The following is a 13,226-nucleotide window of genomic DNA, read 5'->3' on the forward strand; positions in this document are numbered from 1 at the left end:
TTTTTTAAAAGTTTTTTTCAAAAAATTTAATACATATTAAAGCCCGAAGATCTGTAAATACTACTTTTCCCACACGTTTCACATATTTTTTGTAGACCAATTAAATGTGTTATAGGTTCTAACCTAAAAAAAATAATAAATGTAAATGCCTAGACTTCCATATTCCCTTCTCAACAATTTTTTTCCCTCTCTGTTGAAATAAATTTAAATAAGAATAACTCCCTAGGGAGGAAATCCAGCCAGTCTGCAAGCATTTGGACATACTCAAACATTGTTGAATCAACAATCTCATTGCTCAGGAAATGCTTCCGCGGATTGAGATTAAATTCCGTTTTTTCTAGCCTGACACTGGGGTCTCGAAGACGAGCATCTTGTTTAAGCTCGAACATGGGATCGAAATTTGTGCAGCTACAGTGACTGTTGAGTATCTTGTACGTCTCTATCAGGTCACCTTTTTCTCGTCCTGCAGCGTTTGTTGAATACCATAGAGATATTTAGAGGTAAGCAAATGGAGCATAAAAAAAATCTTAAAACTCAGAAAAACACTCAAAAGTAGTAAAAACATTTAAATTTATTTCAGCAGAAAGGGAAAACATTTTTGAGAAGGGAATTTGGAAGTCTAGGCATTTATAGGGCTTATAACCTGTCATTGGCTGGTTTAAGTAGCCACTTTACACATTGTGTAACATTCACCATTCTGCCCATGTTTGAACATCCACATTTCCTCAACTCTTCCATCTGTTGACTTTTGTGAAGTAAAAGATCTGGAACCTTTATCATGTGGGTGAGATTCATCCGGCTGAACCAAATCACCTACTAGGCAACGCCTGAAAACAATTTTCCGCTCTTTTACATCCAGAAAACTTACACACTTGCCCACCACATACCGCACACGGAAAATTTGCTCGTTGTCAAACAAAAAAAGCTGCCCGAACAAGCTCTCTGAAATCTGTTAACCTTAGCATCTTTGTACTGAAAGAAAGTAATCCAGAAGTACATAATATGTACTTCATTGGATTGAGAAGAGAGGGAAGTGAATTCTTCACTGACCGGGATTAAATTGATTGGATATGATCAATTCGCCGAAATGGTTACAAAACTTTTTAAAAGCCTTGAATTTTTTTTTTAGAAGCCACCAGATCTGTATATCCAACAGGGCCACGGATAGTAGCAAGAAGCTCCATTCGGTAATCATAGAGAAACAAAAGTCAACAGATGGAAGAGTTGAGGAAATTTAACACAGTGTAAGTAGCCACTTAAACCAACCAATGACAGGTCATAAGCCCTGTAAATGCCTAGACTTCCATATTCCCTTCTCAAAAATGTTTTCCCTCTCTGCTGGAATAAATTTAAATATGAACAACTCCCTAGGGAGAAAATCCAGCCAGTCTGCAAGCATTTGGACATAATCTAACATTGTTGTAGTAAGAACATATCAAGACTAATATGTTTTTAGAAAACGAATTTACTTAAAAGCCTCTCAATAAAAAATAGCAGATGTTTGAAGTTTAAAATATCAGTAATTTGTCTCTCCTAATAAGTTGGGTTATTGGAAATACAGTAGTTTACAGCTCCCATTCACAATTTAAAATGCAGGCGTATCATAAACTCAGTGCCTGACGTCCCATCAAACCACGTCGCTCAACATTGAACAAGACAACGACAGAAATAAAGATGAAACAATAAAAATTCAATCTATCTGTTGTTCTGGTACATAAATGTACGACCTGTGGGCGCTTTATTCCTAAATCCAAATAAATAGCTCTGTACGGAATAGAGACAAAATGAATTCTGGGACTCGGTGGTCCGTGATGACGTCAGAAACAAAAACAAATCATCCAATCCGCCTTTCAAACGCCAAGGTACTGCATCCTATTACCGACAGATTTCATTAAAATTATTTTTATCAACAAGGCTTTGAGCATGTCCAAATGTTTGTTGACAGGCTGGATTTCCTCCCTGGGGAGTTATTAAAATATAAATTTGTGGCAAAAAAGAGGAAAAAGAAACCCGAGATCTCTTGCATGGTAGGGAAATGGACTCACATATCCACGAGGCTCACATATCAATAAATTTTGATGTTTTTTGTTGATATTTCTTAATAAAACTCCATAGTTAATGATTATGATAAAATTATAAATAAATTTATCAATTAAACTTCTTGGTTTAGTTTTACTTTTTATTATTTTGACATTGTAATTATTTAATTATTATTAAGTCAAAATAATAAAAAGTAAAACTTAACCAAGAATAAATAAAGGTTTCAGCTCTTTAACTTCACAAACATCAACAGATGAAAGAATTGAAGGAATATAGATATTCAAATATAGGCAGAATGATGAATGTTACACAGTGTGTAAAGTGGCTACTTAAACCAGCCATTGACAGGTCATAAGCCCTGTAGATGCCTAGACTTCTATATTACCATTTCTTAAATGTTCTTCATCTCTGTTGAAATATGTTAAAATAAACCAAGAAGTTTAATTGATAAGTTTATTTATAATTTTATCATAATCTTTACTTATTTGTTTTTCTTTTAGTGTTTATTTTTAAATTTTGAAATAAACGGATATAATTCATGTTAACGCCTTATAGATGAATTTAATTAAGTAACAGATAAAGAATTGTTAGTACTACATATGACAATTACTACACGTAGTATTTCTCAATAATTTTACATCGATCGATAAGGTGGTTGATATGTTTTCTCATTAAGGTTTTAAAAAAAAAACAGATAATTTTTGTTAATCATTGTTCAATAGGTCCACTTATATTTACTACACATTGTCACATATAATACTTATATACCCATACACGTATAACACACACCCTCATATAATATATATTTACTCACCCTCACTAAAATGTACAATAATAACACTGATATGCAAGAATAAGTACTTGAAATAAGTATTATTATGTTATAATAAAAGTTATCCTCATAATGTAATTGAGACACATTTCATACATATATTTCTACCGACATATTGAAACCATTGTATCAGTTCTATAATGTGTTTTGTTTTTATGAGGAAAAACTAATTAAATTAAATTAAATTATAAAAACAGCACTACTTCTTGTTACGGACAAAAAAGTTTATTAGTTTGTATCATTTCACAATGTTTTTTTTATGAGTCGCAAATAGGTAACGCCACCTCATTTCTCTAATATATTTGGCAAAAACCGGTGCGGAGTCTGCTTCAAAATGTCATAATATACGAACAGATCGAATAAATCGGGGTACGTTCTACTGAGAAAATTCTTGAAAAATCTAGACGTTTGTGGGAATTTCGCGGGGGGGGGGGTGAATTGTTGAGGGAGAGGCGCAAAAAGGAAACTAGCGACAGGGTGAAATAGTTTTCCGTTTTTTGTCAAAGAAAACCAACAAATTACGTAGATCGTTGGGGTGTGTTTATAGGAAAAATGGAACTCTAAAATATGGGTTCGCGATCCAACAACTTTTTTGCATTTTTTTTTAAATATTCAATTTTTAAAGATATCGCTAAAACGCAAATTTAAATTCTGTACCTTGAAGGATAAACCACAAAAGTCACATTTAAAGAAATCTTCAGGAAACAAGATTTTGTAATTGGGTGATTTTCAAAACATCCTAACTTTTGAACCAAATGAGATAATTTCTACCTATAATTGTGATATAATGTTTTTTTTTATATATAAAACATGCACAAACAAGTGTATCAGGGTCCGTAATTCTATAAGAAAGTTAACATTTATCTTCAATTTTATCTACAAAGTAAAATTGAGATTTCTGTATGAAAAATATATTTTGTTTATATTTTTTTTCGCTTAACATGTTGAATTACAGGTAACCAATGAAAAAGTTTGATTTATTTATTTATGCTTTATTAAGTTAGTTCCTAACATCTTGAGAACTAATATAAACTTTCAATAACATTACAATTTTTAATAATAACTTAAATAAATTAACAATTTTCATACAACTATACACATTTTCGTACATAAATAAATATGAAAGTTTATACCGTCTCGATATGTACTGATGACGACATCGTTTGTGATTGCGGCCCTAGGACTACTGATGTTTTAAGCATTTAAAAAAGTAGATTCTAGATTTTAATTTCAACTTAAAAAAGCATTTTTACAGCGAAAGTGAACTTTGGTGTTTTATTCACAAATAAAAATTTTTTTTGCTACTATTTCTGCATGTTTGACTTCAAAACAGCAAGAAGTGGAGACCTATGTTTTACCCTCTAAGATAAATAATTTATTAATTAATAATTCGATTAGTCGAGATCGGTATATAACGTTAGGCTGAGATAAGCATTATTGACAAAATCAAGAAACAAGAGCATGGTATACAAAAATATGATAACTATTTTTAAAAAACGCAAACGTTCCTAAACAGAAAATTTCATTCTGATACTCTATTATAAAAATATAAAAAATTGCTTCAGTTTTGAGATGCGGAAAACGGGAGAACGAAACGTCGATTTTGTCTATTTTAGTTAGGCATAAAAGGTCTGAAACGTAGTTGCACCGTATCGGAGATGCAAGACAGTGACGGAAAAACAATGTTCAGTTATCTATTTATCAAACTTCTCTGTCACCGCATAACCTCACAATTTCTATAATCTGAAACACAAAAATAAGAATGAAAGGGCAGCGAAAGAACGGCCAAAAAAAATTACGATGCAAATGTTGATGGACGCAGAAAACGAGGAAGACCGAGCGAGACGTAGCATGATCAAATCCAACTAATGCTTGAGGGTGGATATGTTAAAAGTCGTAATTATTCGGCGTGCGAGCATGATAAGATGTATGAGTGTAGGGAAAGCGAGATCTGTGTGTGAGTTAAATACAGGAGTGAGGCGCATACTCAAATTATGGATTATGAATAAAAGCTTTTTTGTATTAATATAATAAAATATGACGAAATAATCGAAGTAATATATAAAAACCTGCTTATGAGTTATATGCTTACATTCCATTATCATTCCTCTTCCGCGCCTAATGATGCATAGAGCACTGCATTGGTACACCAATCGCAGCGTTTCTTGATCATTTTTGTTACATGAAATTAAGATGATCAGTTTTACGCTTTAGGCACCAGTCAAGGGAATTTGAAAGATTCTGGTGAGAAAACACTCTTTAAAATAAATATTTCATATCTGCCATGTCGAGAATCGAACCCGAGACCTTTTGCTTAGTAGGCAAACGCGCTGACCATTACACCACGAGGCCGAAAAATTACATTCCAGCAGGACTTTAATTTAAATTTGTTGTAAAAATATTTTTGAAAACTACATTTTTTTTAATTAAAAAAAAAAGACTGTGTGATATGGCGTTCTATCCTCTTTGCATACCCTTACGGGGAAATAGCATGATAATTTGTTTGTATGTTCTGATTATTTCCAAAAGCTTGAGAACATGACTCGATTCGATTCCACCCCCTTGGAAATGATAAAGCCTGATTTTTTTTAGAACAGAGAGGGAAAACACTGTTACCAAAATATTTTCAACTGTTTTTTTTTTATTAAGCACAAACAGGACAAATGATCTGCCGCTGGCTGGCTTATGTAGCCCTTTTACACACTGGGTAACATTCACCATTCTGCCAATGTTTGAATGTCCACATTTCCTCACTCCATCTCACACTTATCAAAAGGGTTTCAGCTCTTTTGCTTTAAAAACGTCAACAAATAAAATAATTAAATAAATGAGGATGTTAGAGGTAAAAACGTTAGATTTGTTTTTTTTGTAAAAAATATTATATTACGCGTTAGCAAAAATTGTCTCCATTTTTTCAAAATTTAAAAATTAGTGTCAAAAGTGAAATAAAATTGTATGGGTTATACGTCATTTGAATCAAAATATTTTCTACTCTATAAGGTATTGTATTTACTTTAACGAACCATATTTAATTTAATTTGATTACAAGCCTTCAAAATGGAATGTCAAATAGACGAAACTGAACATTTTATGCTTGCGTTCAATTGAGAGAATAAAGCTGCCAAAGCTGTTCGCAATATTTACGCAGTGCACGGTGAAGGTGCTATGAATTATTGATTAATTCATTGTCATTTATTTTTATTGTGTCGTCTTTTCTTGAATTTATTTAAAATTAAACACTTTGATAACACAACTAGTTTCAGGTATTCTGAATTACCCATCATCATACAGACACAGATTAGTACTTCGGTACTGATAGGGTCGGGTGGAAGGGGGAAGGCAATGTGCGGTGGAGGGGGTAAGGTTTTTCTAATTATGGGGAATATTGATAGCAAGGGTAAAGAAAAATTTTTTTTTGCACATCAATGTTTTCTAAATTATTCGTTATTGTACCTTTATTTGTGACAGAATGTAAAAGTTTAATTTTATGGGAATGAAACGAATGGTTTGTATCCATAATATGGTCTGCAAATAATGAAAAAAATTCCGTCTCATTTGGAAAAAACGGATGCAATTTATGTTGACTCTAACAAATTAGTAAATAATAAAATATTATCTTTTATTTTTTTACAAGAAATTAGTTATTAATTTATTGCATTTTCACCATACACTACGCAAATATCACAAACTGCTTTATTTATTCCATCGATTGAAGGTTAATATCTGTTAAACTTTTAAATCAAGTATTTTGTTTTTTAAAACTCTTACTTGCTTAATAATTTATTTTATTAATAAAATAAATATTTACTTTCTTACAATGTACCCCAATATTTTTTTTTGGGGGGCTATTTTCAACGAGTTGTAACAAACTCACTATTAAATTGATTTGAGGTAAGGTGGGGTTCCAACCTCGGACCCTTGATCTGTAAATCCGCGACACAAATCATGGGACTACAACCCTATTCAAATTATTATTCCATGTCAACCGTATATATAAATTAAAAATCTCAAAACTTCGTCATAAACTTCTTAAAAAATTAGATAGTAATGATACAATGTAAAAAAAATCTTCATACCAAGGACTTATGAAACGCTGTATTTTTGTCAACATTTTTGTTTGTAAATAACTGCCATTAATAAAACGGTCGCATTCTACCCTTTTAGGAATAATTCCTACCAGTTTTTGTTTACTGACCTTCCTAAATAGTCACGTTCCAGTCAGGTTAATGTTTGCTTTTCAGGAAGGGTTGGCGAATTCAGCACGCCTGAAATGTCAACCGCCGAAATGTTCAACACATTTCAGGCCCCGTAGAATGTTTACGGGAGGAAACGGAAATGATTTGATTTCCATCGATTTTTTCAGTCCCTCTGCCTTGTGTGTGGCAACCCCCTCGTTTTCTTTTCCTCCTGGGAAACTTAAGGAAAAACCCTGGCGAAAATGTGAGTTTTTGATAAATACGAATAACTTAAATGTCAAGTTCATATTTCTGTTTGTAAATTAGAAGCTGACCTTTCATAAAAGGTTAGTTTCTTAAAAATTTAAAATGTTTTTTTACCTCTTAATTTGTTTCAACAGACGAAAAACATTTTTGAGAAGAGAATACGTAAGCCTATGCATTTAAAAAGCGTATAACCTGTTGTCATAAGAGTATAAGCAAAATAGTGAATGTTACATAATGTGTAAAGTGGCCACCTAAACCAGCCAACGATAGGTCATAAGCCCTAAAAATGCCTAGACTTCCATATTCCCTTCTCAACAATGTTTTCTCTCTCTGTTGCAATAAATTAAAATATTAATAACTCCCTGAGGAGGAAATCCAGCAAGTCTGCAAGCATTTGAACATACTCAAACATTGTTCAATATGTATTTAAGCTAGTTTGTAACTCATTAAAAGTTTATTAGTCTCTGGATAAGCCCAACCTCCAGCCTATCTTTCTAAAAAACCGATGTTGAACTGATTGAATATTTCTGATGTGAACATCGTAATATGGAGACCAGAAAACAGAGGAATACTCTAGGTGCGGGCAAACTAGGGAACAGACTAGAGTTTTAAGGGTATCGATATTTTTTAAGTCAGTTGGGTTTCTGTTAATCAATCCAAAAAGTTTCAAGGATTTTTTGATAACGTGTTCAATATGAATTGGTAAAGAAAGTTAGTAAATCATTACAATGGAATTCCATAAAAAATTGCCAATAAATAATTAAAATCAAATCAGGGTTTAAAAAAAATTCAATGCTGATAAAATACGATATCTCAGGCAAATGTGTTGTTGAATTTTGTATGATAGGTGCACAAATGTCGAGATCCGTGCACTATGTGAGGCTCAGACAAGCGTTATCGACAACATGGAGTACTGTTTTGGCCTGGGCATGTAGAGCAAACGGAGAACGAAAGACCGTCTAAAAATATTAACCAGTCGACTGTTGATGGTTGTTGAAGATGACCGAGAAATGCACAGCACGAAAAAAATATATTGAAGAATTAACATGTCAAAAGTCAAAATAATCGTCGTGCATACATGAGATTTATTTATTTGTGCATATTTTCTCCATTATAAATTACATATTATAATAAAAATAATGTGACCTCACTGGGGTGGTTGCCCGTGCCAAGGACACTTTACAATAGACTTTATTTTTTAAATATTTTTACATTTGAGAATAAACAAAGAAGACTTACTTAATAAACAGAGATAATTAATAAAATGTTTAGACAGTTTTAAACAATATGTATTTATGTTTATAACTAATTTATGTACATTTTTATACAAAAACAAAAACATGACATAAGTTTTATTCTTGTAAAGCAGTTGATTCAATATTAGCTTGGCGAATGAGACAATCTATTTTACTCCTACCTATTTTTTATTTATTATTTGACACTTTATATACATATACAATAAATATACATATAAGGACGGGCATATTGCCTTAAGGCAATTTCTTCCTACCTACCCAAACCGTTCAGTTTGAGAAAATTATAAATACATGGACATATTGAATCTTACAATTTTATACAAAAATTAAAAGCAAAGATTAACAAAAATAAATATATGTATAAAAAAAAAATAACACTTTACTATGAAGAGAGGAGAGGGGATGGGAAGGAAAGAAGAAGGATAAAGGAACAATTTAAATATTTAGATAGTGACATTTCAATCTTGACTTAAATGTAAATAAAGAAGGGGCGTCTCTAACATTAGTGGGTAGATTATTCCACAATCGAGCGGCTACTACTGTGAAAGAGGAGGCAAAAAAATTAGAGCGATGACAGGGTGTTAAAAGGGTTCTCTCGTTACTAGAACGAAGAGATAGTCCGTGTTGTGAAAGAGGTTGGATAAGCTCTCTCAGATAAACAGGCGAAGTGGGATTATTTAAAATATTGTGAAGAAGTGATAGAATGTGAATGTTTCTTCTATGCCTGATACTGAGCCAGTGTAGTTGCGTGCGATACTCGGTTATGTGGTCAAATTTGCGAAGATTAAAGATATAACGAATACAAATATTCTGCAATCGTTCTAACTTATCAAGCAATTCAGAGTTACCTAGCTCCACTATTAATTTTTTTATAGCCTTTTTGAACATTTTCTTTTACTAATGGTTTAAATAGATAGTGGAAGTACAAATAAATGTAGAGAAAGCAAGGTATGTATGCAAGGCAACCTTCGTGCAGTAAAGTTTCGGGTTCGATTCCCTGTGAGAAGACAAAAATTAAATTTGATTTTTCTCAAGCCTGGGTGTTCTGTACAGTAATTTACTACTGTAATTGGGCCTTTTCTGGTGCAAAAAAATACAGTGATGTGGTATTTTATCCTCTCTGCCTACTTTCAGGAAAAAACGGCGTAATGATTTGTTTGTTTGTACCTGAAAATAATCATCGAGTCTAAAAACTCATCAATGATTCTGGCTATACATATTTTATACGGAAATACACTGTACACAACATTAAATAAAATAACAACATAACGTATTTCTACCCTTGTTAAACAGATAAACCCTCTTTATATTGTACATTTTTTGCCGGGCGAACAGGACCAGGAAATGGTAAAATAGAAAATTATTTAAAGTTTTGAAAAGTTGCCAGGTCTGAAAATGCTGAAAAGGAATACAAAGTGAACTGTATTGTTTTTTTCCTTTGGCAACACTGACTATTTAAATTGCCGCAGTTCAACTAGCTGAAGCCTTAGTATCGAAGGTTTTCATTGTATTTAGATAAACATTGCACCCGCTAGAATTGTCGCAACTCAAAAAGTAAGTTTTGAGAAAAACACTGTCGTAAAATCATAAACTTTTGACATTAATTTTGAAGTAAATACTATAATTGAATGACTTCAGAATACATGCATGAGGTACGTTTTTGGTCTTAGGAAATACGACCACATTTCTGATTATCGTAGGCAAATGAAATGGCTCAAAATTAGATAGTGGAGAGACTATCACTTCCTCTCACTTCTGATCAATGTACTTCATAGTCCTAACGCTCCTATATACCTGGGTGAAAAATTTCAACACTTATCAGTTCATGGTTTACCTCTTCGTTCTTATACTCAAGGCACTCTCTTAATACATATCCACAATTCCTCTTTCTTCTCTAACTTATATAGAATTCTTATCTCCCATCCACCATCAAAGGTGTTACTATATTATCTCTGTTTAAATTTCGTCTGAAGAAACATCTCCTTTATCTTTCTAAATCTCTCCTACTTTCTTTTTTCCCTTTTTTTTCATTTTTCCATTAAGTAATAGTTTCGATTTAAGGTAATTGATAAACAATACGTTTATTTATATTTTTATATATCTTCAGCTAATAATTATTTTCTATAGAATATGTTCTGTAACTTGAATTATATAAATAAAACTTTTATTTTATAGGTTAGTTGGAAGAAATTTCCATTTTGCAATAAGCCCGCCAATGTACAAATAACATTATGTACAAAAAGTTAAATAAATAAATATATTTTTATCATTAATTGTAGTGCTTTCACACTTATAGATTACGCAGACAGGGTGTATTTTTACTTTTTAATTTGTGATAATAATTCAATAATAAACTGCTTAATATATTTATATTTACACAATAAATTTTATAATACAAATTTATAAAGAAGAAAAAATAAACGAATTTGAGAGAAACAAGTCAATCAGATATCAAAATAGTATCAGAATTCCTAAATTCCACACAAGTCATGGTCAAAATAGTTTTGTTTTCCAAGGAACTCCCAGTGAACTACCACTACCAAGGGTAATTAAGTGTTTTGATTTTATGACTTGGATCTAAAATCATTTTGACATGTCATAAAAAAATAAGTGGATCCGATAAAAACGGTCAAAACACAAATAATGTTTTTCTCTAAACGATATTTATTTATCAATGAAATTCCACAGAGATGAAGAACATTCCAGAGAGAAAAATATGAAAGTCTAGGCGTTTACAGGGCTAATGCCCTGTCAAGGGCTGGTTTAAGGGGCCACTTTACACACTCTGTAACATTTACCATTTCGCCATGTTTGAAACTCCATATTTCTTTCATTCTTCCATCTGTTGATTGGTGTGAACTCAAAGAAAAAAAAACTTATGAATTCATGTAAAATCTAACGCATAAAATCCGGATTTGTGTGGTTATTGCTGTAAATAATCCACCAAATAGCAAGAAGTACATGTGCAAACTGGCGAATGAATCGTAGATTATCAAACTGTAGTGCGAATGAAGTAGACATGAACTTTTTTTGTCTATGACATATTTTGTTGCTCTTTAATAATAAGGAATATTTTTTTGTTTTTTTATTTCCTCTTTTAATCTTTTACAGAATATTTTATTTTTTCGTTCTCATGTTACACAAAAATATTATAACTGTCTATTTATTACAGGAGCAAAAATTAATTAACATTCCATGCCCTTGTGGGATTTTTTGTTTACTATTTTTACAAACAAACAAAATAAACAAACCATCACGCCGTTTCCCCTTAGGGGTAGGCAGAGAGGATTGAACGCCATATATCACTCTATCTCTGCATACAGACCTGGCTTCCTCTACATTCGTACATGTTCTCATGCACGCACGCCGATTGTTCCTACTTTTGACATGTCCATCTTCAAGTATTTGATGGACTTTTTTTACTATTAACATGTATTTCATTGCTATGTCACTGTCCTTTATTTTTTGGATACTCTTATGTTTTACCTCTTATGTTTATTATAAAAAAACAAAAAATTTAAAATTTAAAAAAAAATTGCTTTAAATTTCTCTTATTGTAAAATATACTCTACATTATTTCTAAATAAACTCGAATGGACGAGGTTATTCTCGAAAACAAAATGTTGGTTGTTTATCATTAATCACATAAATTTATTGATGAAAAAACCACAGCCCCTTTCAAAAAGTCCTTTTTCAAGATCAAATAGTTTAAATTTATGAATGTTAACCACTGCACCCTTTGAAGGTTCCCAACATTTCCCTGAAAACACTTTTCGCAGATTTTCCCCCACCATTTTCTCCGCGAACTTGTACCATCAATCAACGCGAAAATCTTGTAAATTTCTTACACAAATATTATTATTTAATGTAAGATCGCTTCGAGAACCTTCCCATAAGAATCCCATTCAAAATCTGAGACTTAATCCATTAGGCAAGAAGCGAAACAATGCGAAAATCTGTATAGAAAGGGAGGAAAGTGGATAAAATGGAAAGAGGAGAATGCTGTGCAGGTTTTTTATCAGAAAATTTTCAATGCTCAAACCAAATAGAAGAATCTTATTTTTTATTTTAACCGCCAATACACGCTTATGTTTTCTGGCTGTTTGGAAACGACAGAATTGAAAACAGCAAACGCAAGGATTTTCAATGAGCAATCTAAGAATGGAATTTGAAATAAACTGCTCTTAGGTACAGTGGTTGCAAATTCAGAAATTTGTCAATGCTTACGCCACATTTACTCTTTCTAATAGAAAAGTTTGCAGTAAATGAACACATAACAACAGAGATGAAGAACATTTTAGAGAAGGTAATATAGAAGTCACAAATACATTTTTATTTATTTTTACTCGACCATATTTCATAGACCCTTATAAATTTTAAATTGCCAAAAAAATCTTGAGATTTCCCTTTTGAAAAAAAACATCATCACACCATCATTTTACTTCCAGAGTAATATTTTTCTTTAATGAAATGAACAAAGGAAATAAAAAAATCAGTTAGGCTTAAATCAGAATATTTAAAGAAAGTCAAAAATTATAATTTTTTTTTTTGTATAACACTCATTCATAACCATACGTACATTTTTTGCTATTCATATTTGAGACAGAAAATATTTACTTATCAAATTTAAAAAAAACATCATTCTAAGACGTCACT

The 13,226-nt window shown here is 31.7% G+C and overlaps 1 protein-coding gene across 1 annotated transcript in view; it reads left to right on the forward strand.

Moving 5' to 3' along the window:
• The window catches only part of LOC148275557 (A disintegrin and metalloproteinase with thrombospondin motifs 6-like), a gene marked incomplete at both ends in the record, with an annotated part of 100,124 nt that overhangs the window by 16,007 nt on the left and 70,891 nt on the right, over window positions 1-13,226 (forward strand). The window lies entirely within an intron of this gene.

This window comes from Micrasema longulum, unplaced genomic scaffold (genome assembly GCF_059751315.1).
Source record: "Micrasema longulum isolate JH-2025_06_02 unplaced genomic scaffold, ASM5975131v1 h1tg001389l, whole genome shotgun sequence".
Lineage (NCBI taxonomy): Eukaryota > Metazoa > Arthropoda > Insecta > Trichoptera > Brachycentridae > Micrasema > Micrasema longulum.